Source organism: Halichoerus grypus, chromosome 10 (genome assembly GCF_964656455.1).
Source record: "Halichoerus grypus chromosome 10, mHalGry1.hap1.1, whole genome shotgun sequence".
Lineage (NCBI taxonomy): Eukaryota > Metazoa > Chordata > Mammalia > Carnivora > Phocidae > Halichoerus > Halichoerus grypus.
In genome coordinates, this window is record NC_135721.1 from 98,836,856 (window position 1) to 98,864,148 (window position 27,293).

Sequence of the window (27,293 nt, forward strand, 5' to 3'; positions counted from 1 at the left end):
AGGAAGACAGAGGTGTTGATGGGTGGCTGTCAGGCTGGCTGTATGGATGGTGAGTATGGAGGAGGGGAGCTTGGGCAGGGCAGGGGATGCATCTGCCGCAGTGCCTAACTTTGCACTTGGCACTCATCACATGTGCAATAAATAGCTGCAAATCATTAATACATCTGTAAAGACTTGCTGGGCCTCTAAGAAATACTCTTCTTCAGAAGTAAAAATTTTAATTTCAATTTTTATAGGATCCAGGGAGACCTCAGAGTTTTCAAGAGCTTGTCTAGTCTAGCCATGAAATATACTCATTATCAGAACTAAAACTAGGGGCTGCTGGGTGGCTCAGGTCATGATCCCAGAGTCCCAGGATCGAGCCCTGCATCAGGCTCCCTGCTCAGCGGGGAGTCTGCTTCTCCTTCTGCCCCTCACCCTGCTCGTGCTCTCTCTCTCTTGCCCTCTCTCTCCCTCTAATAAAAAAATAAAATCTTTAAAAATAATAAAAATAAAAAAAGAACTAAAACTATTTGGGAGGGCTGCTTACAGAGTATCAAATGTCAGACAATGAGTTTAAATGAATAAAATTCATTTTCTATATATATAATCTCTTTTTTCTTTAGCATTTCTCCAAGCCCTTGCTCTTAAGGTTTTCACAATAAGTATGTTGGAGAAAAAGTTATCTTGAAATTCCTATGACCTAAATGTAACGCAAAGGGGAAGGGATGGCAAAGAATGATGAGCGCATTATGCCAATGATATGTCCATGGGTCAAATCACATTTTCCAGAGACTAACAATTTTGGACATTTTAACAGATGCTGATCTGGTTCATAAATATGCCAGAGTTGACTTGTTTAAGATTCTAGGTTAATCACACTCCCCTGTATTCTTTTTACCAACCTTTACCCCATACCAATGGCTGTGTCCAGGTAAAATTACCAACATACTATCTGAATGAATGAGTGAATGAATTAATTGACTTGAATGAATGCATATAATTCCAGGGCTAAAATAATTTGGATGGCTGCCTAGTCAATGGATCATAATAATTCCAGGCAACGAGCTTAAATAGATGAAAGTGTTCATGGTGATTGATTCAACGAATGGATGAATGAGAGAATAAACATATAAAGACAAAGACTATACAGACCTGCCCAGATCTTCACTCTTTCTGACAAATCACATCTTGGATCAAATTTAAAATAGCCCCTCCTCACCAAATCTATTCCCTAATAATCACTCTCTATTCAAAAATCAGTAAAGAAGAAGGTTGGACAGTCCATATAGTAAGTGACAAAGTATCTACTATAATTGTTTTATTTCCTTTATCGTACATGGAACTTAATGAAATAATGTCACTTATTTGTTTGCCTATGTCATTCCTCAATGGAGTGAAAGCTTTATGAGAGTTGGAGCCATATGTTTCTTATTCATATTGTGTCTACAGTGCTATGGACAATGTCTGACACACAGTATGGGCTCAGTAAATATTTCTGGATGGAATAAACAAAAGAGTGGCCATCAAAGGCATCTTGATGGGGTAAAAAGAGGAGAAAGCACAAAAGGTAAGGTGGGCAATTGGAAGTACATGTGGGTGCAGGTGAATAGGAAGGATAGAGTTTCATGTAAGGTCTTCAGATATTGATAATATGATCATCTACTCTTGTTCAGGACCAGCCTGGTGTCCACCCCTCTTCCCAACATGCAGGTGTGTCTTGTTTTCTCATGCCTCACCAGCCAAGAGAAAAGTTTTAAACATCACCCTGCTTGCTGCTATATTACAGAGAGCCCTGAGCAGAACCTCCCCTCAAGTTGCCCAGAGGAACGTGCATCCATCTGTTCCTAGAGTTTTCAGGAAAAAGTTCGGCCTCTTCTGAGAAACTCATCCCAAGCTTGCCAAGCACTTTTCTGACAGCCTGGCTAGAACCTCACTGAAGCCAGGTCACCTGAAGGCTCTTAGCACAGACAAAAATATGACCAAAACACCACCCTGTCTGGTTACCTTTCAGGGGTATGCTTTAATATGTTTCATTTTCATGTTAAAAGTCAAAACCAATTCTCAAGATATGATATATAAGGCCAGTAAATATATATATATATATATATATATATATATATACACACACACACACACACACACACACACATATTAGCATCTACACTTTAAATATCTAATAAAAGAAGGTCCCATTATTCTTATGAGGGGACTTTATTCTACGGTGTCTCAAAAAATTTATATATAATTGTGGCAAATCTCATTCACCTCAGTTATCTTTATGATTCTCATTACAGAGTACAAAAAAGTTCTGTACCTCCAGAAAAATAGGGAAAAGGAGTATCACGAAAAGGAAAAAATACTAACTAGCTTTCAGTCAGGAATATGCTGAGGGTAGAAAGGGAGTCAAAGAATTAAATCAAGTCTCTCTCCACTGAGAGACAATGGCTTATGGGAGTGTCAGTCCTAAGCAGTGCTTATGGAGCATTTAATGTGAGCCATTCATACTTCTAGGCATTTGGGATACAGTTATGACTAAGACATGTACCCTGCCCTCAAGCAGCCCAAGTAAAATATATACTTTTCAAGAAGAGCAATAATGAAGATAGAAACAAAGACAGCCTGGAGGCAGAGTGATCAATTTTCAGGAATGGCAAAGGAGGTGATAAGATGAATTTTTGAAAGATTATTAGTGGCTGACAGGTACACAAGGGACAGAGAGAGAGTGCATTTTTCAGAAAAGCAGGGCAATTATGATGAGTTCAGGATTGGAAGAAAACCACAGTAAAACAATAAAAAAATGATGTGATTATGTTCAATTTTTTTTTTTTTAACATACTCAGAGTGGAATAAAGCTAAGCAGAAGAGTTTTAGAAGGAACTAGGAGATCCTAGAAATGGTACACATATGAATTAAATATATTATTGGTATCTATTTTTTTCTCTAAAGATATTTGAAAAATCAGTAAAGAAGAAAGGTTGGATGATTCATTTAGTAAGTGACCTAAACAAATAGGGAAATTCACTTCTATAAATAAATGTAGCAATGCGCCACATACTTTTCTCCATATCCCTATCCACTCCTGTGTCTGAGTAAATGGTTTCAGTGGATGACTTGTCTTTCAAGACAAGAACGGCCAACAGGAATAAACCAAGCACCAACAAGCTATGGGGGGTGGCTGTATCACAAGTGAGTATCAATTGATGGGTAGCAAAAGTCCCTTATCAAATAACTAAAATTAAAAAAAAAAAGAATATTCTATTCTTCTTGAGAGAAAACAGATTTTTCTCAAGTGAGGGAATAAGAACAAGGTGATTAATAGCAGGGCAAGTTTGGCATGAAATCTCCAGTAAGTTTCACATGTTCTTACATGTATTTTTTGAAGTAGACTTCGTTTTTTATAGCAGTTTTAAATGAATTTTTAAAATGAATGGCTCTCTGTACTGTCCTTTCCTGGAATAAGCTCAATCAAATAATTCACACAGTCTAAGCCAAGCATGGCAAATATTGCATCTTGCTGACCACGTCCCTCCTTCTCTGGCAGACATCACTAGTTGATAACCATACTCTTTTGCTCTGAACCCACACTTGGACTTAGAATCCTTTTTAACAAAGCTCAATCAGCCGCCATTCCTCTCCACTGCATTGAGAACATGAGATATATAGCATATTGGCCACCCTTGGTTGTGCCAAAGATTCTTGACCCATTAGTCAAGAGCTCCTAGGGGATAGTGGGGTTATTTCAAGAGTTTTTGGGGAAAAAAAAAGTTTTGTAAATCCACAGGTGTTTCAAGACTTGCCATTAGCATTAATAGCATGTTTCATACATGAATAGGTTACAACTCTAAAAATGTATGCATTCATTGCAATTAATAAGATACCAAAAAATTGTAAAATATTACAGAATTAATAGTTGCCAATTTATTATAGAATAGAGATCAGTGACCTTGATTTTGACATTACAAAAAAAATCCTTTTATTGGATAAATTTGGGAACCACTGGCTCTTGGTGGTACTTGCCATGGACCATCAATGTTCATTGTGTGAAAGCTGCCCAAAGTGGCAATTATAGCACCCTTGGGGCAGACATCAGTCTCTCTTATACAAAAACAGAATTGTGACACAAATTCATTACAAAAACCAACTCTATTCAGTCAGTAAATATTGTCCTCTTTTTTACCAAATTTGAGGTTTAAAAGTCGAGCGGCTTTTTTTTTCTTTTTTTTTCTTATTATGTTATGTTAATCCCCATACATTACATCATTAATTTTAGATGTAGTGTTCCATGATTCATTGTTTGTGCATAACACCCAGTGCTCCATGCAGAACGTGCCCTTTTTAATACCCATCACCAGGCTAACCCATCCTCCCACCCCCCTCCCCTCTAGAACCCTCAGTTTGTTTCTCAGAGTCCATAGTCGAGCGGCTTTTAAACCAACAAATACACCAAAACACCAGTGGAACCAAAATACCTCTTGTGTACTTAAAATGGCAGAACTGTCATATCTATTTCCTTCTTTATCCAAATATCATAGTAATAACACTAACTTCTCCTATCTTACAAATTTTCTCTTGAGAATTTTAGATGTGGGGTCATGACATGTCTTGAAAAGTAAACATGCTATACAGATGTAAGGGGTTTTCATCACTTCTGATTACAGATTATTTGCGATTACCTTACAGTAAAAACAGCATTTTGAAATATATTCTTTTGGTGCAATTACTTTTTGGTGGTCTCTACTTTTTAGGAAAGACCAAACACAATGAGAACTTGCATTATTATTAGATATCCCAAAGGCAGTCATAAAATATAGTGAATGTGTACACTGTCCATACGAAAGTCATACCTTCACATTTCACAAGCATTCTCTCCAATAATTTTCCAAGAGTAAATTTTCACTTCACCTAGACGGCTTCTAAGGGGAAACTCTTTGGAATAGATCCAAAATTAGCAAGAGGGAAACTCCATCTGGAAACTAGATTTCATGTAGCTCTTACAGACATATCATTTTCACCTAGCAGGATCCCAACATAATTTGAGTGGTGTCTGTGATTTTGATTTGTTCATAGAGTAAAAGAAAAAAAATGCCACCAGTTGTGAGTATACTCAATAAAAGATGTAAATAAGTCGATCTACTTCTAGTACTAAAAAAAAAAAAAACAACCTTATTTTTACACAGCAAGTTGACTCAAAGGTCTATAGCTTGGTTGCTTTCACATAGAAAAGGCTTCATTTATGGCTTTAATGCATAAACAAAACATATAGCAATACAGGAAAAATCCTAAGGTTGCTGTTTGAAGCCACCAACTTTCAAGATGGTTTGTTATGCAGCACTAGTAACTAGAAAGTTCGTTTGATTCTAAAGCCATTAACTGAGGGCCAACTGGGTGGAAGCACTGGGCTACATACAGGGGGGAGGTTTGCAAAACTAATAATAAAAATAAGCGGTATTTCATTTAAGCTTCAAATGATCATACAATTTGTATAAGATAGGTATTGTTATCCCTATATTAAAATAAAACAACAGGCCACAGGAGGGTTAATCAAACTACGATAGTTCAGCAAGTACGGAAAATACTGTAAGTCTAAGGACTTCTGTGTCCCAGAACAATGCTCTTTGATGGCACAGTGCTGTGTCTTGCCTTCCTGGAGGGAACAGTCTAGTAGAGAAGAAAAAAATGTAACATATAACCCTATTATTAAGTAGAACATAATGAATGTGTTAAGAAAAATACAAACAAAATTTATTTTTTTAAAAGATTGTATTTATTTGAGAGAGAGTAAGCGAGAGAGAGAGCATGAGTGAGGGGAGGGGCAGAGGGAGAGGGAGAAGCAGACTCCTTGCTGAGCAGGGAGCCCCACAACTTGGGCTCCACCCCAGGACCTTAGGATCATGACCTGAGCCAAAGGCAGACCCTGAAGCGACTGAGCCACCCAGGCTCCCCACAAACGGTATTTATTGACACACAGCACAGGGAGAACTTATTTCTGGCTGGAGTAGAAAGAGACAACTTCAGTCAAATAGCTAGACAATGATACCTTATTACTTTCCTCTAAAGTAAATCCATCATGTAGGGAGAACATCTTTGGCAACCTTTAGCATGAATCTAATGCAAAAACACATTATGGAAAAAGTTAAAGGGAAACTATAGGTAGTGAAGAAGAGTGAGGTTTTCTTGCTCATCATGTCTGCATCTACCTTCAATCCCCCATCACACTTAGAGGGTTTGCTCTGGGACATACAGAGTTCATTTTAAAAATCATTGATTTGGTGGAAAAGATCATCAATCATATGCAAATTTCAAAGTCCCTGGCAATTTGAGAGAAATGAGAATTCACTCTTTTGAGTGCTATGTCAGTCAGGATCTAGCCAGGCAAACAGAAAACACTAGTTATTTTAACCAAAAATTCAATAAAGGGATTGGCTAAACAGGTTTTGGAGGACCTAAAGGTAATATATGCACTTCAAGCAGGAAGCAGCTACCACTCAAAGGGCTAGTGGACAAAGGGAAGGAGTTTTGGTTATTGGAACTTTGAAGCTTGGATGAGTGCCCCCCGCAGAGCAGATATTTCAACCTTGAGGAACAGCACCGCTCATTTGGCCCTGGAGGCTCAGGAGTTTGCAAGGGGCAAACCCAGAGAAGGGTTTGAAGGGTGGTAGGATTGATCACCCCCAAATATGCCACTTTAACATAAGGATTATCCTGAGTGACTGGCACTTCAACAAACAGCAGGTGCAAAAAGGGAATTCTACTCTCCCCTCTTCCTCCTGAAAATGGGAGATAAAGATTGCCATGTTAAAGATGCTTCCCTGTACCAGAAGAAAAGAAGCACCCTTCAAGGAGTCAAAGCCAAGAAAATTCTGCACAAACCGACTTGTTAAAAGAATTCTTATCTTCCTTCAGTCTCTTTTAGTTACTTTTCCACAACTGCCTCTCTTTGTTCAACCTAATATAGAAGTACTTAGGTTTTGTCACTTCTCTGGGCCTTCATTTCCTTATGAGGGCTCCTGTGTCACGTAGAACTTACATAAATTTGTGTGCTTTTTCTCTTGTTGATCTGTCCTATAGCAGTTTAATTCTCAGGCCCAACTGAAAAGCCATGGAGGGTAGAGGTAAGATCTTACCTCCTGCATAGGGTGCTGCCTTCTGGTGCTTCTATTTTTCAGGAGAAGCCACAGGCCCAGTTCCTATGTGCCAAGGGGTGGAGAGGGTGGGCTGAGCACCACTGGCAGGGTGAATGGTGTTGCTGGTGATACCAACAGGAACAAGAAAAGATAGGAAGGAGCACAGATACTGAAGAGCAATGTGCCACCCTGCACCCCCTTCCCCTGCCCTACTGCCTTGCTCACAAATCCCTGCCAAAGTGTTACGCCCTCCCAATGGAGACCAAAGAAGCATCCACCCAAAGGAGCCATTCTACTAGAAAAGCAAAACTGAAAACAGCCCATCCAGTCAGATGTGGTTCTAGACTCTCCAATACCAGCCCAGCTGGGCATAGAAAGAGAGTACTTTCCATGAAGGCCTTTAGAGCAGAGCATCCTTATAGCTTAAAAGTATGAATTCCATTTCCAATATTGCCCACTTCCTATGATCAAGTCTGTCCATGCACAAGGACAACTATGCCACATTGCCCCCTGGCTGACAGCAAATATTAGATACTATCACGTGGCAACATCTTTTGTAAGACGTGGAAATGTCAGAGGTGTGAAAAGGTGAAAAAAATGTATTTTATATTCAGTGAGGTGCAATGTATCTTCACAACCAAATAGCCCAATGCCAGGGCCCCTGACTTGTTTATATTGTTTTCTCTTTGAACTCAATAGCTTGGTATGTAGATTCACAGCCAGTTTGCCAAATTAAATTAAATTTAGTAAGACACTTTGATTAAAGGAGAGATACAATACAAAGTGAATCATCCAGGAAGAGGTCATGCACATTGCCCTCTAATATTTGCATAGCTTTCAACGGCATTGTCTCCTTCTGATTTTGAGGTAAATGCATTAGAAATTGTTGACCCTATTTTAAATTTGAGGAAACTGGGGCTCAGAAACATTAAAATGATGTTCCTAGGAACACATGACCAGTAAACTATAGAGTCAGTCAGTCCTAGAAAGTGGTGACTATGTGCCGTGGCCACAGGGGTAGTAACACCAAACACTCCAGAGTGGAAACTAGAGAATTAATCAAGTCAAGAAATAGCTTGCCTCCTCTCTCTGTTCCTCTCTTTCTCCCTCTAGAACAGTCAAACATCTTGCACTATGAAGATACTGAACATCTTTAAAGATGAACCAAAAGAGTAAAAAGAAAATGCCCCAAGTGGTTAAGATTGATAAAACGGGTATTGTTTTTTTTTTTTTTTTAAAGATTTTATTTATTTATTTGACAGAGAGAGAGAGATAGCGAGAGCAGGAACACAAGCAGGGGGAGTGGGAGAGGGAGAAGCAGGCTTCCCGAGGAGCAGGGAGCCTGATGCGGGACTCGATCCCAGAACCCTGGGATCATGACCTGAGCCCAAGGCAGACGCTTAACGACTGAGCCACCCAGGCGCCCCAGGGTATTGTTTTGTTTTGCTTCTTTGATTTACAGAAATGAAGAATAAGTAAAATACTTAGAAAGGGAAGTGATTGTTTTCTGTTTATGGGCTTGAATGAGACCTCCGTGTTCAATTTAAGAAAGGAAATGCATGCATTTCAGGAAAACTTCCTTAAAATTCTTCTTCACAGAATTTGTTTTTATCAAGATTGAAAATCAAATAATTCTAAAATCAATAAAGGGGAAAATATCTATTAGTCTTCAGTTTTGCTCCTCTATAAAACTGATGATTATAGTTTTGTGTGTAAGTTTCACAATCTCCTCTATGCTCTTGTGTTTCTTTGCTTTTAATTTGAAAATATATCATGGATATTCTTCCATGTCAATATGCCTAGATATGACTCATTGTTTTATTTTTTTCATAAAAAACCTATTATGTATGCTTCATAATTTATGCAATCATTTTACTACCCATAGGAATTCAGACTTTAACCACTACTAACAAAGTTGCAATAACAATCCTCATACACATATTCTTAAATATTGGTATTTCTATTTCCATAAGAAAGATTCCCCAAAGTGGGATTGCTGATTTAAAGGGATATGCAAATTTTAAATTTTAGAAGCTAGTGTTTAATTACTTTACAAAAAAAGGCAGTGAAAATTCACATTCCCACCTGCATGATATAATACTGCTAATTTCTCCATTTCTTTGCCAGCACTCTTATCAATTTTTTTGTTTTTGTTTTTCTTTTTTTTTTTTTTTTGGCCTGTCAAGTGCATGGAAAATAAAATTACGTTTTATTTTGATTTTTGTTTTCCTGATAACTGGAGATCTTTCCATATGTCTACTGGTCATTCATATTTCCTTTATTATCACTTTTCTACTTATGTCCTTTGTCCATTTTTCTACAGAATTGCTTAAATTTTTTTTCTGAGAGTTTTTTTTTTAAAGATTTTATTTATTTATTTGACAGAGAGAGACACAGCGAGAGAGGGAACATAAGCAGGGGGAGCGGGAGAGGGAGAAGCAGGCTTCCCGCGGAGCAGAGAGCCTGATACAGGGCTCGATCCCAGGACCCTGGATCATGATCTGAGCCGAAGGCAGACGCTCAAGGACTGAGCCACCCAGGTGCCCCTCTGAGAGTTTTATACATACTAGAATGTTAACCCTTTAATTGTCAAGTATGTTGTTTCCCATTTGCCATATTTTAGTCAATTCTAATATCCATCCAAAATCTTCCCATTCACAAAATTATACAAGTATTACCCTAAAATTTATTCCAATATATATTTTTTAAAGATTTTATTTATTTATTTGACAGAGAGAGAGTTAGCGAGAGCAGGAACACAAGCAGGGGAATGGGAGAAGGAGAAGCAGGCTTCCTGCCGAGCAGGGAGCCCGATGTGGGGCTTGATCCCAGAACCCTGGGATCACTACCTAAGCCGAAGGCAGACGCTTAACGGCTGAGCCACCCAGGTGCCCCCCAATATTTTTTAAATGTAGGTTGTTAATCCAGATATACTTAATATTTCTTTCTTTTTTTTTTTTTTAGATTTTATTTATTTATTTGACAGAGAGAGACACAGTGAGAGAGGGAACACAAGCAGGGGGAGTGGGAGAGGGAGAAGCAGGCTTCCCACTGAGCAGGGAGCCCAATGCGGGGCTCGATCCCAGGACCCTGGGATCATGACCTGAGCTGAAGGCAGGCGCTTAACGACTGAGCCACCCAGGTGCCCCTGGATATACTTAATATTTCTGCTTTAATATGAGACAGACTTATTTCTCATGATTTATTACAGTTATATCAACATAGTTCATTAAATAATTATTTTTGGAACATCTGAACTCACATTGTTTCCAACTATACATTAAACGCATTTATGAACTCCCTACTCAGTAAGGGTAACTTTTTGATGCATTGAGACTGCTTTATAACATTAATTAAAGGAAGCCATGGAATAAGAGGATGTTGTTTCTGGTAAACTGCTCTCAGCAATTTTGAACTTGTTTTAGAAGGTGCACAAAAACCTTAGAAGCTGGAGCCTTTAATTTTGCAATTATGAAACATAGAGTAGGTTTTTAATAATGAAAGAAGTAAAACAAATAAATAATGACAACAAATGCTTCCCTAATGGACATAATGGATCTTCACAATGGAAAGAATAAATTGAATATCAGACATTTGCCAAAATATTTTTGTTTTGTTTTTATTTGAACACTGTGGGAAGCCATCTTTACAACTAGAAAAATAATATAATGGACACATAAAGGTTCTTTCGATGAAAATTTTGTATCATCTGGGACTATTTAGGTTGAAAGTGATAAATAAACCAACTCAAACATGCAAGACTTTCTATTGACTTACATAACTAAAAAGTTTGAGAGTTGCCTCACTTCGAGAATGGCTCAACTCAGGGATCCTTATGATATCCTTGTGACAGTCAGGCATAATCTTGCAATGTTACAAATTTGTTTCATGTAATTGGGTCCCAAAGATATGGATTAACTAAAATAGTTCAGATTGAAATATAAAGCAACTGGTTTTGCCTGTTTGGAGAATCAGCAGTCCCATTCACTTCTTTGAAATGCAGTTTTATCTGAGCATTACTCTGATAACTATGATGACCACAAGCCAGAATATGATTCAACTCTTTTAATGTTGGTGGAAAATTCGTTGACCAACGCCTCTTTCTTTGTTGTAGGAATCTCTTACTTGGTCACTTTTGTCTTATGGCTAATGCTCTGTGTTATTTGGCCACTTTAAGACAAGCTTTGTTTGAAGTTTAAATAAGTTTCAGGTACTAGAAGGTGTCTGGTGTCCTGCAACAATTCAGGCCTTTGAAGTTGCTTAGACCAGGATTCACATCCTATCTCTTCCTCTAATTATTTGATCTCTATAAGCTATAGTTTCTTCTCCTCTGTAAAATGGAGATAATAGAATATAACCTAATAGACCGGCTCTGCATTAAATGAAAAAATATATCTAAGTGCTTAATGCCACATCTGATTCACAAAGATCCTTCCATAATAAATGGCAGACATTATTTAGTTCTATTTTCTAAACCCTCAATTCTCGTTACATTTTTCCAATTATTTCCACAATAAAAGGAAATTTGGACTATAAATGCTGAAACCTGCCACAGAGGGCTTGGTTTCAACCATTCTGAGCATTTCCAAAGACAATTTGGATAATAGAGAATCCACATGTTTTCAGAAACCATTTCCTTGCAGACCAAGGATGACCACAGCATTCAGACAAATTGTATAGAAACTAACTCATAAAAAGGAAATGTATTCTGCCTTCTTTTTCACAGAAGGTCCTGAGTAATAATTACAACAGAGCTTTATTTTTATAGTCAAACTTGGGAAGATGTTTGGATTTCCCAAAGAAGATAACTTTGTTTTCATGGAGCTACTGCAATATAAACCAAAAAAAAAAAATCATCATCAGTGATAAAAACATGGGTTTAGAATTGAAATGTACCCAGTGAACACCAATATTCTAATAGACTTGTTTAGCATTGAATCAGAGAACAATAGTAAGATTATAAACATTATAAGATTCTTCTGGAGAGATAAAGGTGATGAGCTGTTAAAAAAAGATTGTGCCATTTATTGAATAGGTGTCCACATGCATGCTATTACAAAATTGATATTGATGATATTCATTTAGTTCTTTCAGAGTTCCACAAATATTTCCTGAGTCCCTGCCTCATTGTGTACAAGGAACTTGGCAGATCTGAGCCAGGTTGAAGGAGGTTAACTTCAGTCCAGTGCAGAGAGGTGCTCCATCACCTGCTCCTGGCTTTCAATTTCAGCCCCTCAGTGATGCATGCTGGATAAACATTGAGGAGTCCTAGATCCTGTGGCAGAGGTCCAAGGTCTGCTTACCATCATCTTGAAGGGCAAGTGGAACTTCCCCTGTGTACCAAATACAGAGATTCCAGGAGATTCTCTGAGCTGCCCAGAGCCTACTTGATCAGAAGCATGGAGGATAAAATAGCATCAGAAGGCAATTTGTAGGTCTGATGAGATCAAGGGATAGACATTTCTTGGGGGTACAATATCTCAAAACCATTGCTAAGATTTAGAGCTGGGAAACTAGCCTTTTTTTCCGGTGATGAAAATTTGTAGAGAGAGAATAAAATCTCTCATCTGTAATTTCTTTTTCATTACTATCTACACATTATCACTGCTATCTGTCCAAGTCATTTTTATCTACTGTACATCCCCCCTCCCTGCTCACCCCATTAGAGTGTGGAGTTATGGATGTTCATTTGCAGGAAGGACGTAATTATCAAAGGTGAAGACATTTAGAGCAGGAGAAGGAGGCTAGAAGCTCTGTGCTGCATATTCAACATCTGAAGCTTCTTCTTAACACCTGCCGTATTAATGGCAGCCTTTTCCCCCAACTGTCCTTTTATAGAAGTTTCCTTGATCTTGCAATGAAGCTAAATGATCTCCATTCTGATCATTATTTAATAATTATCCAAGACACTTTTCAGTCTTGATTCTCTAAACTAGCAAGGATTAAAACTGCCTGCCAAGTTTTAACAACTGTGTAAGAAGCTGGGAAAGGGGAATGGGAAGTAGAGTATAAGGTGAGAGAGGGTGTCTCTCACCTAGTGACTTCTTAATCATTTTCTGTATAGTTTCCCTTTCCTGGGAGCTTATAGACCATGAGAATTTTAGGTTATTATTAGGATACAAAGATGATCCTTATGGTAGATATTTTTGTTTCAGTTTTTCAGCATTTCTTCTTATTTCTTCAAATAAGACATAGCAGTACACACTTTTTTTCCTTTTCTTTTCCTTTTTTTTTTTTTAATTTTTTGAGGCCACACCTCCACCCTCAGTTCAAAGAGTTGTCACTGGTTTCCATCTCTAGCCACATGGTTGTAGTTTGTCACCTAGGACAGGCCATACTGACTGATCTAGGAAATGTAGATGGCAGAATTCTGGTAAATAGATTGATTCTACTCTTCTGGCTACAGAGGTTGATTTAGGCATGAGCACATGATCACTGATCCCATCAGAGTGGTAAGTTTTGGGGAGGTGCCAGAAAGAGTCACCACTATCATTTCTGCTGAAATCGAACCTGTGAGAATGTAGACTTGTAGTTGCTCACAATCATTAAACTACCATTTGAACTCGAGAGTGATGCCACCATAGATGAAAGAAAATCCCAGAGGTGAAAAGGGCATGCATTTCCTCTTTCTTAAATTGAACACGGAGGTCTCATTCAAGCCCATAAACAGAAAACAATCACTTCCCTTTCTGAGTATTTTACTTATTCTTCATTTCTGTAAATCAAAGAAGCAAAACAAAACAATACCCATCTTATCAATCTTAACCACTTGGGGCATTTTCTTTTTACTCTTTTGGTTCATCTTTAAAGATGTTCAGGATCTTAATAGTGCAAGATGTTTGACTGTTCTAGAGGGAGAAAGAGAGCAACAGAGAGAGGAGACAAGGTATTTCTTGACTTGATTAATTCTGATATCCTTGAATCATATTCTGGCTTGTGGTCATCATAGTTATCAGAGTAATGCTCAGATAAAACTGCATTTCAAAGAAGTGAATGGGACTGCTGATTCTCCAAACAGGCAAAACCAGTTGCTTCATATTTCAATCTGAACTATTTCAGTTAATCCATATTTTTGGGACCCAATTACATGAAACAAATTTGTAACATTCAAGACTACGCCTGACTGTACAAGTAGGTATCAGAAAGAATATGGAGATGATGGTCAATTTGGTGTGTTGAGTTGGACAGCAAAAGGTTTTATGGACTTTTCATATCTATCACTGCATAGTTTGAGTTTCTCAAAATAGAAATGTCTTAGATGCAGAATAGTCAGGCTAGAAATCCTTGTCAAATTCTAAATCCTCTAATAAAATCAAAAGTAACAGAAAAATTAATTTGAGCACTAGAATTTCAGACTATATACAGTAAGTACAAGACAACCATAATTATTTTAATTAATCCTTACATCCAATCCAAAGGATGTCCAAAAGTCAGATGATTTTTTAAGAAAAGGAATAATGAATTCCATTCTCCTTCCACAGTTTCAGTCTTTGCAGGTGCTAGCTTATCTGCCCAAGACTAAGACAAAATGAAGTGGTATGATGTCAGTTGCACACTATAAAAACTGAGAGCTAAAAACAAAACTAGAAAGTCTATGGTAGGCAAGCAAACTTCACTCCTACCGGCCCAGTAGATCTCAGCCCTGGATGCACATTAAAATCTCCCAAGAGACTGAACAAATCCTGATGCCCAGGTCACATCCAAGACCAATTATATCAGAATTTCTAGGGGCAGGATGGAGGCATTGGTATTTTTTTAAGCTTTCTGGGTGATTCCAAAAGGCAGCCAAGGTTGAAAACCACTGTACTAGGGAACATGGGTAAAGGAGAGACCAATATCAGACCTTCTTCTGAGGCTGTTTCTAGGCTTCATGCAAGTTCACTAAACTTGGCAGTAAGAATCTGTAGTCTTGCCTAAAGACTCAGTTCAGGTCAACTTGAGTTTACCTACCGATGCAAAGACCATAACCCTACACTCAGGGAGTTTGTTCTCAGTTGCAGGATGTGATTCCTAACCACAAATAACTGATTGTGATGGAATTCAGTGACAGCAGTCAAACTTGTGTCCTCAAACAGCAAACCACAATGCGAATACAAAAGAAAGACACATTCCTGGAGGTGATGGCCAGCAGAAGAGCTATCCCAAAACACTTTCATGGAAGAGATAATGTCTAGGGAAAGGTACTCCCAAGGGCAGGAAGCATGTAAGCAAAGACCCAGAAGTACAGAAACGAGAGACACATTTTAGGAAGAGCTGGAACACGGGTAATGTAAGGAGAGTTGGATGATATAGTCAAGAAGATTCTTTTCTGGGTCAGATGCCCAAAGACTTCTGTGATTCCCAGTATCTGCTTCTAGGATTCTAGTTGTCCCAGCAATTACTGTCAGACACCACAATTATCACTTAATACACATAGTTCCCCAAAAGGGGATGGTTAAAAACACATTTTTGTAGAGATACCCTGCTGCCAGTGACCTGATGAGGTCAACAGAACTATCCCTCAGGTTTGTCTAGGTCTCTATGAAGCTCCTAAAAGAGAGACTTCACAAAGCAGAAAGCTCATTTTTAGTTTATGGATTTATGAAAGGAGCCAGTTTGACTGATGAAAATGTCAATCAATTCTTGTCTTAAAAAGTGAGCTGAAATGAGAGGACAGTCAGCTTCTAGAAGGTTGTAACCCACGTAGGAAAACTGAGCAGGGAGGTTACAGTAGAATGAAAAACTGATAATGAAAGCAAATCTGCAGTAAAAGCTTAAGTAATTATTTCTCCAAAATATGCATCAAATTTCACAATTATAATTTAATAGCCTGCCTCTATGAAAAGATTTTGACAGGCCTGACAGTTATTTGCTCAAAGCCATATGATCTCTCACAAGCAGAATTCTTAAATATAAAGTCATCAGTATTTTGTATAAGGATTGCTTTGTACATTTTATGGTAAGTGCAGTCACCCAAGGCTATGTTCATAAATCACACATCTGAAGGGCCCTGATGGTTTCATTTATCACTTGTTGAATGTTCTGGGTCGCTCAGATGTTAGAGATACTTTTATTCCTGCCCCTGATTACCTATACCTAATAAAACAGTGACAACTCATTAATCAGCCTCCAAAATCAGTGGACAAGCTGCCACTAACTGGAATCTCCATTAAATCGATGACAGAGAAGTGGGACGAATATGTACACTCATTATCTACATCACGGCTGACATTGCTAGTTTGAAAGGAGCTGTTCTATTAAATGGGTCCACTGTTGACTGGTGAAATATTTCTCTACTGCCAGGACGGCCAAGGTCTCAGAAAATGCACAAGGGGAAAACCTTTAAACACCATAAGGATGCAATTCTTGCTGTTGGCTAAGCAAATGCAGTCTGAGGTCAAGATGCCTGGGTCCAGTCACCATTCTGACACATGTGGTCTCTGCATGAGCTTGAGCCAAGTGCTTAGCTGTTCTGAGTTTCCTCATCAATGAGGTAACAGAGATTATACCACAGATTGTTTTGGACCTTAAATGGATTACTATACATAAAGCAACTGACAGACTAGCAGGCAGAAGGCACAAGGTAAGTGCCAATAACTATCCACCATCACTGTTATTAATCAGTTCCTTTCCATGACAGGTCACTTGCACAGTTCAAAGCATTTCTTTGAAGGAACTTGGCCTGGAATGTTGGGCTGCTTCTCATGGAATTGCAAAAGGAAACATTAAGAATATTTGTGATAAATATACATGTATATGTGTGTGTACATATATATATATATGTATATATAACTGCTTGTATATATATGCAAATATATCTAATACATATATGAATACACAAAATCATATCTGATGGATAAATAAGACTTAAAAAGAGAAGATCTTCATATCAACCCATCAATTTCCTAACCTGAAACATCTAGAAAAATATGGCAGTCCTGTGACTAACAGTTACATAATGAATGTGTGTGTGTGTACATGTATGAGCACATGTGTGTTGAAGGAGGAGGAGACAGCATTTGCTAGGGAGAGAGCAGAGGGAGAGGACAGTGTTAAGGCAGGATGCTTACAACCTACAACTAAGAATGCTTTAAAAACTATTAACCTAATAACGCTGTGTTCTTATCAAAGACACAGCTGAACAAACATGATGATTAAGGCACACAAAAATAATTTTAAAACTTTGGTCATAACTGTGTGTCAGTTGAAAACATCATCTAAAGTTCATAGCCTCTATTGGCAATTGGCTAGGGACATACGTCCCCAACTGTTCAGCTTTCTCCAGAAACCCCCAATGCATTTTTTTAAAAAAAGATTTTATTTATTTATTTGAGAGAGAGAGAGAGAGAGCACAAGCAGGGGGAGAGGCAGAGGGAGAGAGAAAGGGCAGCAGATTCTCCACTGAGCAGGGAGCCCGAAGTGGGGCTCAATCCCAGGACCCTGAGATCATGACCTGAGCTGAAGGCAGATGCTTAACCAACTGAGCCAGGCAGGTGCCCCCTCCCCCAACAATTCATTTTCAAAGGGGAGTAATGATGTGGTGCATAAAGCTGGAATTGTGCAGACACCATGGGTCAGTGTTACAATAGTCAATGGCTTCAGTCTAATACCCAGATTTCAGCACAACCATCACAGTTGCATATGGATTTCCCATTCTTATGTCTTCAAACCCCTCAGCTGATGAAAAAGCTAGAGAGGCTGGAATACACCCAGAAAAAGAGAATGCGGATTCTTCAGACCAAATGCTTGCTGCAGACTTGAGAACTGATGAAAGTATATTAGGATCACAATGGTATATACTGCATTAGACACCATGAACCTTTTTAGAACAGAAGAATGTTTCCCTGAGTACTGTTCTTTAACATGGAGAAGTAACGACTGCTTTCATATGCACCTCTGAAGAATCAGGCTGAGTTTTTATCCCCAGCTCTGCCCTTTCCTTAGTTAATCTCCCCTCGTCTGTATAGTAGGGATAATTGTACTGACCTATTAAGATGGTCGTGAAGGTTCGAAATAGCACATAATACGTCAGGCATAATTAGAGGTATCCAAGAGATAGGAACCAATATTACTATTGACTTAAAGGTGCACCTCAATTCAGTGAGTGCATAACCACTTTAATCTAAATTGAAAAATCCAACATGATATAAAAGTATTTTTGTATTTTTAGGAATAAACCAAAATAATTAAATGTTAGGAGTGGCTAAATTACTTGCACTTCCTGGTAAAATTTTATTGGAACAAGAGCTGAGAAGGGTGGAGAGGGAGAAGGGGAGAGTTTAAAATAATGATTCCATGATTCAATGAGCACTGGAGTCTTTAGGTTGCTGGGAATAGGTTTAAGAAAGTATTATGTCTTTCTCAGAGAGAGAGTGAGGGGAAAATAGCAACTCATGTACATACTTTCCGATATATACTTTTTTTCCCCTGCAAAACAAAACAAACACTAATCATCAGGAGAATGTCAAATTATGTACCTCTGAGGAAAAACTAAAGCACATGTCCTAGATACTGTGTTCATGTCTGGCTTCTCTGTGACTTTGGACAAGACACTGATACCCTCAGTCTAGTGCTGGGAAATGCTTTGCTATAATTTGGACCTCAGATAGCCTCCATTTTTTTAAATTAACTTGAGTTAATAAGTAGAATCTCTAGTCCTAAATATATAGGGGAAAAAGTGCCTTTCTAATTAGTACTAGAGATAAGTTTTAAATGCAACGTTTTCTTTAAACTTTATTTATACTCAGTCTGAGAGAGGTAGAGTGGAAAATTTAGAGACAATGCTACATGATTCTATAGTCTGAAAAATGATCATTTTTTCCTAGGAATTAAAACATTCCACTACCTACCCATAAGACCCTGACCCCGATTTTTGTGAAAACCTATGGCACAGCAGTGAATACCACTGCCCACAGTTAGAAGAATCAGGGGTAAGCTTGATTAGAAAAGAGACGACGTTATGATTCTTGTTTGATTTGATTCAGCTACATACCACCTCTTGAGCATGTCAGTGGAGACATGAGAGAATAGAGACTAACTTCGATGCATACCTAACATCACAGGCATCCCGATACATAGTTTGGCTGTCTTTTACAAAGAGCACGTGTCTCAAAATACAATTTTCTCTTCTGCTATACTGGCCAGCAGGGAAGCAAACTTGGCTTATTTTTTATTTTATTTTATTTTTTGGCATCTTCTTATTGTCAGCACCTACCTCTTAGGATCTTCCTGCCATCTGGTAATTTCCTATGGCCTGAGGAATATTTGTTAGAATTATGTCTAAAATAAGAGCGATTAGGCCCTGAGTGAGGGCCCGAGAAGCTTTACTATGGGTAACACTTAACAAACTTTATTACAGGGATTGGGCATATTTGTGAAGACTATTTTTAAAGGTATTTTCAGTTTCTTCGTTATAGGAGTAGAGAAAGTGGCCCAGGAAGTGAATTCTAATCAGTGAGTGGAAAGGGTGAGATGTCTTGCTACCTGGAGCTCATGGATGACAGACATAGCTAAGCAGCAAGCCCAGAGACACACTCCAATTTGGAGTCGACAGTAGGCCTCCACCAACTTCCAAATGGTCAGACACAGCATCACTCTTCAGGGTTCCGCCGGGCCAGGCTGTCCTCACCAATCTTATATGCCACTACCCGGTGTGGCCTCCACAGCAGGACGGGGCCCTGCTCCTTTCTCTGCAGCACTGATTGATCAGGTCTCCAGTGGGCCCCGAGGAAGCCCTGATCGCATTAGCCAAGCTCCGAGATGCAGAGCGAGCAGTTTGTTTATGGGTGGTGGTAGTGACAGGCAAACCGCAGTGTCCCCTTGTTCAGTCTAATGGGGTGAGTTGAAAGATTCGGCTGTCAGACCAGCGTGAGGCCTCATTTTTCTTCTCCTGCTGCAGAGGGTGCCCCTCACTGCAGCTAACATTTGATTGTGATTAATTTGTCAGGGATGGCTGTACAATGGAAATGGAGAAATGGATTGCCAATTACAGCTAGTCTTCTCTCAGCCTGCTTGGCAAACGAGGGCCTTTCTGCAGGGCTGACAGCCCCAGAACGCACTGGATTTAGCCTGGGAGGGAAGGAACCCATTCTCAAGTGTGTTTTAAAGATGAGGAAGAGGTCAAAGGTGGTCCCGTTTTTTATTTACCACCCTTCAGGAGACTTGCTGACGTGTGTTCTGGCCTTCTTGGCGAGCACCATGGGAAGCAAAGCCACTCTGAGGTTTGCTTTTCATTCTGTTGATTTAAAATGCTTTGTACTTCTGATTTAAGTCTTAACAGCACAAATGAAAGGTGTGAAAGAGTTGTTCCATGCTTCACACTGAAAACGCCCAAAGGAAAGTATATCTCTGACGCCCTCTGAGATGTTTAGAACATGCTAGTTGTGGGCGAATGGAAAACGAATTTAGGCATGCCATCTTTTTTTTTCTTCTTCTTCTATTTCCAAACTACAATAAACAATTTCACATTGATAGCTATGACAAAATAACTTGTTACTTGTTCCCTCATATAAGAGATGACCTTTTGTAATTTTAACAATATCCCAAAGGAATGGATTAGTAAACAAGGAAATGTCTTTAGCTGCCAAGCCCAGTATGTCTCCTAATCAGATTTGCTTTCAGATGGTGAATGACACAGATGCAATAACATTGTGCACTTGGAGAAAATCATTGACAAACTGACATCGATATTTATAATTCTAAGAAATTTCACTGCACTTCAGAAATACCTGAGCTACAACTCTTGAAGGAAGGCACTGTTAATTTATTCTCACATTAAATGATTTGCTCTATTTATGGGGGTTTGAGTAGGTGAAATAGGTCTTGTTTTAGTGTGAAAAAACTAATTGTCATTATCTAATAAGGAATAGATGAAAAATGAACAGAAGAAGATTAAAAAAATCTTAATATTCTAAAACTTTCCTAGAGTTTGAGATATAAACAACACACATAACACATTCTCTTATAGTCTTATACAGAACACATACACATTACAAATAATATATTTTCTATTATATATACACACATATAAAATATACCTATGATATTACACACATATATATACATACACAGAGAGAATATATAACATTATATATACCTATAAATATTATATATACCTATAAATAATAAATAATAATAGAAAAGTATTACCTTGCAATTATTGGGTCGAAAGAAACAAAAACAACAGGAATTATTTGTGAAAGAAATAGATGATTAATTAGATGCCTGTTTAAAGTTATGTGTATCCCCCAACTCTTTTTTTAAACAGTTCATGTTTTTCTCTAAACCGGTATGCATACATAGGTACAAGCATATATTTATATTTTTATAGTAAAATACATACTATTTCACATTCAGTGACATAAGCATATAAAGCTTTTATTATATGTATATGTATATATACATACATACACATTTACACACATACATATACTATATATGCATTACTTACAAATGCGCTATAATATAGGGTATATATGTGTATGATATATAGTATATATATGTATATATAAACAAATATACTATATATAATATGTATATGTATGCCTATGTATATGTATTATATATGTATGCATGTGTATATATATGTATATATAAATGGTTTAACATATGTATGTATGTGTGTTTAAAATGTGACTTAGGTCACCAGAAAAAAATCTGGGAGAACTTTTACAAATAATCTGGAAGTGGGAAGGCCTTCCTAAGTTGGAAACCATGCAAAGACTGATAAATTTGGTTACATTTATAAGCTAATAAATGCAGTGAATATTTCCTTTTTTGGAAAACTGCACAAGAAACTCAACAATGGTTGCTTCTCAAGAGGGATACTGGTAGTTGTAGGTAGGAAGAGACCAAAAAAAAAAAAAAACTTCATGTATTTTATAGTGTTTTATTATTTTTTTCTATGTGCATATATTATTTTAACAATTAAAAACACAGCATTATTTACAATAGCCAAACTATGGAAGCAGCCCAAGTGTACACTGATAGATAAATGAAATAAATGGCTGAAAATGATGTGGTGTGTGTGTATATATATATATATATATATATATATATAACATATGTGTACACACACAAAATGGAATATTATTCAGCCATAAAAACGAATGAAATCTTGACATTTGCAACGACATGGATGGATCTAGAAAGTGTAATGCTAAGCAAAATAAGCCAGTTACAGAAAGACAAATACCATATGACTTCACTCATATGTGGAATTTAATAAATAAAACGAATGAACAGAGGAAAAATAAAGAAAGAAAGAGACAAACCAAAAACAGACTCTTAGCTATAGAGAACAAACTGATGGTTACCAGAGGGGAGGTGGATGGGGGGGGTGAAATAGGTGAAGGGGTTTAAGAGTACACTTATGATGAGCACTGAGTAGTGCATGGCATTTTTGAATCACTATATTGCACACCTGAAACTAATGTAACACTGTTTGTTAACTATACTGGAATTAAAATAAAAAATAACAATAAAAAAGCACAACTTTTGAAAAGTGTCCCTTAATCTCCTATTCTCCTTGGTAACATTAGTGCTATATAAGTGTTCAGATGCTTGAGCCATATTTTATTAAATAGGAGTCCTCTCAAGGCTGGGCGGTGATCATGACCCTCTAATCGATTACTACCCAAGGCAAAGTGGGGGATATACGTGATTAATTTCAATGCTGTGGATATTCATTCAGCATGTTTCATTATTAGACAGTAAGGGGACAGGGAAGCCACATGGTCCCAATCCTCTGGTAACTCAGAGTTTAGACACTAGAGAAGACACTAGTGGGAGTGGGGATGAAAAATTAATGAGTGCATCTCATGACTGAATTTTATAGATAAGTCCTAAAGTACTAACAATCTGCCACTAGGGAGTTTGATTATGTTCTGAGCCATCCAGCAGTCTTAGGGATGGTCCTCCAAGAGGAAAGATGACCATCTAGGATGACTGCAAGGGGAACAAATGCAAACATCAAAAAGCCTTGTTCTTTATAATAAGTAAATACACTTATTTGACTGCATGTACTATAAGAAAAGAAGAAAAAGAATTCCTAGAATAAAATACAAGGACTGTAACTACATGTTGTCCATGTTCCAAAACTGCTATTACCCATTTGATTATCTGTAACTTATAATTCAAATTTCAATGAGAAAATACTGTGCATTGTATTTCTCTTGTCTGGACTTGCCCAAAACTGATTTAGTTTATAATGAGGGTAGAACATACAGCATTACAAGAAAATGCATGCATTCATTTAACAAGAATTTACTGACTCTAACCTGCATCAGACATACTTTTGGGAACTGGGAAAACAGGGGTGTACAAAACCAGAAACTAACACTGGTAAAATAATAACCCCAATAAATGTGAGCTGCAGTTATAACAAAGGAGCGCCACATAATGCCTTGAGAACTGGTAATAAGAAGGTTTGATCTGATCAGGGAGGTCAGAGAGAGCATCCCTCCAGAGACCATGCTTGTGGTGGTTAACCAACTAAAGGGGAGGAGGTAAGGGCTCTCCAGGCCGAGGGCATAAACAGCAGAACAGAGGCCTGGTAGGAAGGACGGAAAGGCAGACAGTGGGGCTGGGTGCAGAAAGCTAGAAGAAACCAGGCACAAGATGAGGGCAGGTGAAGGCTCCAAGATCATGTTGATAGCTTTGTCTTTATCCTGTGAAAATGGGCTCAGAATTCTGGATTGAGTTCCCAGAAACACATCTCTACGTCAGGAGACTCTCCTGCCTTCTAATCTTCCAAGCAATAGGAATGGAAATTCTGTAACTCTATTATTAGTAATGGTGAGTACCAATCGTATAATAGGGTATGTCAAGGAAAAGGGGTGGAGGACAGGGCAGCAGAGTAGAAACACAAGGAGTTCTAGGGTTGGGAATCAGAAGAACATTGAGGTCATGGCCTCTTACTAATGAAAATCCTTGGGATTTTTTCCCAGCTTTAATGAGAATTGACATATAACATTGTTTACGTTTAAGAGACACAACGTACATATGACATTGTGTAAGTTTAAGATGTACAATGATTTTATATATGTATATATTGCAAAGTGATTACCACAATAAGGTTAGTTAACATGTCCATCACCTCACAAAGTTACAATTTTGTGTGTGTGTGTGATGTGAGAACTTTTAAAATCTACTTTTAGCAACTTTCGAATATGCAGTATTGTTAACTATGGCCATCATGCTGTATACTATATCCCCAGAAATTACTCATAGTATATCTGGAAATCTGTACCCATGACCATGTTCACCCATTTCTCTCATTCCCCACTCTCCTCCCCTGGCAAAAACCAATCTGTTTTCTGTTTCTATGAGTTTGTTTATTTTTTATTTTTTTTTAGTTTCCACATATAAGTGAGATCATACAGCATTTGTCTTTCTTTGACTTATTTGACTTAGCATAATGTCCTCAAAGTTGAACCATGTTTTTGCAAATAGAAGGATTTTCCTTCTTTTTTTATGGCTGAATAATACCCCATAAATTATATCCCATCCCATTATATGTGTATCTCACATTTTCTTTATCCATTCATCCATCAATGGACACTTAATTTGTTTCCATTACCTTGGCTCTGATAAATAATGATCATGGGAGTGTATATATCTCTTTGAAACACTGATTTCATTTCCTTCAGATATATATCCAGAAATGGAATTGCTGAATCATAAGGTAGTTCTCTTTTAATTTTTTGAGAAAACTCCATACTTTTTTCCATAGCGGTGCACCAATTTACATTCTCACTGATAGTGTACAAGGGTTCTCTTTTCTACACAACCTCACCAACACATGTTATTTCTTGTCTTTTTTATAATGACCTAGAGGTTATATTCCATTGTGATATCCCAGGTGGGAGGAGGTGAGATGATGTCCCATTGTGGTTTTGATTTGCATTTCCCTGATAATTAGTGATGCTGAACATATTTTCATGTACTTGTTGACCACCTATATGCCTTCCTTAGAAAAATGTCTATTCAGATCTTCTGCCCATTTTTAATCAGATTATTTGTTTGATATTGAGTTATATGAATTCTTTGTATCTTTTGGATATATATATAGCCCTTTATCAGATGTATAATTTGCAAATATTTTCCGCAATTCAGTTTGTTTCTCTTTTTCATTTTGTTGATGATTTCCTTTGCTGTGCAGAAACTCTTTAGTATTATGTAGTCCCACTTATTTATTTTTGCTTTTGTGGCTTTTGCTTTTGCTGTCAGATTCAAAATACCATTACCAAGACCTTTGTCAAAGAGTATTACTGCCTCTATTTTCTTCTAGGAGTTTTATGGTTTCAGGTCTTATGTTCACGTCTTTAATCCATTTTGAATTAATTTTTATGTATTGTATAAGGTAATGGTCAAGTTTCATTCTTTTGCATGCGGCTGTCCAATTTTCCCAACAACATTTATTAAAGAGGCTGTCCTTTCCCCATTGTATATTCTCGGCTCCTTTGTCATAATTTTTTAAAAAGATTTTATTTATTTATGAGAGAGAGCATGAGCGAGGGAGAGGGGCAGACTGAGAGGAAGAAGCGGACTCCCCAATGAGCCACCCAGGTGCCCCTCCTTTATCATAAATTAATTGACTATATATGTGTGGGTTTATTTCCTAGCTCTCTATTCTATTTCATTGATCTATGTGTCTGTTTTTATGCCAATACCATACTTTTTTCATTACTATAACTTTGTAGAATAGCTTGAAACCAGGGAATGTGATGCCTTCAGCTTTGTTCTTCTTTCTCAAGGTTGCTTTGGCTATTCAAGTTTTTTTGTAGTTCTATACAAATTTTAGGATTATTTGTTTTATTTCATTGAAAAAAATGCCATTGGAGTTTGATAGGGATTGCACTGAATCTATAGATTTCTTTGAGCAATATGGATATTTTTAAAATATTGGTTCTTTTAATTCATGAGCACAGAATATCTTTCCATTTACTGTGTCTCTTCAATATCTATCATTAATGTCTGGTAGTTTTCTCCTCCTTGGTTAAGTTTATTCCTAGGTATTTTATTCTTTTTGATTCAATTGTAAAGGGGATTATTTTATGTATTTCTCTTTCTGCTAGTTCATTATTAGTGTATAGAAATGCAACAGATTTCTGTATATTGATTTTGTATCTTGCAACTTTACTAAATTCATTTATTAGTTCTAACAATTTTTTAATAGAGTCTTTAGGGTTTTCTATATATAATACCATGTCATCTGCAAATAGTGACAGTTTTGCTTCTTCCTTTCCAATTTGGATGCCTTTTATTTATTTATTTTCTTTTTTCTTTTTTGCCTAGTTTCTCTAGCTAGAACTTTCAATACTATGTTGAATAAAAATGGCAAGAGTGGTCATCCTTGTCTTGATCTTAGAGAAAAGACTTTCAGCTTTCCATTGTTAAGTATGATATTAGCTGTGGGCTTGCATATATGGTCTTTATGATGTTGAAGTACTATTCCATTACTTCTATATCCACTTTGTTGAGGTTTTTTATCATAAGTGGTTTTTTAAAAATATTTCATTTTATATTTGTGATGCATTGCATTTATTGGTTTGCACATTTTAAACCATATTTGCACCCCAGGGATGAATCCCACTTGATCATGTTATAAAATCCTTTTAATATAATTTTTAAATCAGTTTGCTAGTATTCTGTTGAGAATTTTTACATCTATATTCAGGATGCTGGCCTGCAGTTTTCTTTTCTTGTAGTATTCTTGTCTGGCTTTGGTATCTGGGTAATGCTGGTCTTGTAATATGAGTTTGGAAGTACTCTCTCTTCAATTTTTTGGAAGATTTTAAGAAGGATTGGAGTTAATTCTTTAAATGTTTGGTAGAATTCACCAGTGAAACCATGTGGTCCTGGGCTTTTCTTTCTTGGGAGGTATTACTGATTACATATCCTTACTCATTATTGGTCTGTTCAGATTTTCAATTTCTTTATGATTTCTTCATGATTCTTGGTAGGTTGTATGTTTCTAGGAATATATCCATTTTTTCTATGTTGTAATTTTTGGCATCTCTTTGTTCATGGTAGTCTCTTATGATCCTTTTTTATTTCTGTGGAATCAGACGTCTCCTCTTGCATTTATAATTATATGCATTTAAGCCCTTTTTTTTCTTGGCTAATCCCAGGTAAAAGTTTGTCAGTTTTGCTTATCTTTTCAAAGAACCAACTCTTGGTTTGTTAATCTTTTCTGTTGTTTTCCTA

The 27,293-nt window shown here is 37.3% G+C and overlaps 1 protein-coding gene and 1 long non-coding RNA gene across 5 annotated transcripts in view; one reads left to right on the forward strand and one right to left on the reverse strand.

Annotated features, from left to right (window-relative positions):
* MACROD2 (mono-ADP ribosylhydrolase 2) overlaps positions 1–27,293 on the reverse strand; it is a 1,992,468-nt gene that overhangs the window by 553,683 nt on the left and 1,411,492 nt on the right. The gene's annotated exons all lie outside the window — the stretch shown is intronic.
* LOC144379253 (uncharacterized) overlaps positions 1–27,293 on the forward strand; it is a 196,008-nt gene that overhangs the window by 153,382 nt on the left and 15,333 nt on the right. The window contains exon 5 of one of the 2 annotated variants that reach the window (XR_013441936.1): positions 16,389–16,668. The exons of the other annotated variant lie outside the window; for it this stretch is intronic. This is a non-coding gene — a long non-coding RNA (uncharacterized LOC144379253). The remainder of the gene's footprint in view (positions 1–16,388; positions 16,669–27,293) is intronic. 2 annotated transcript variants of the gene reach the window in all.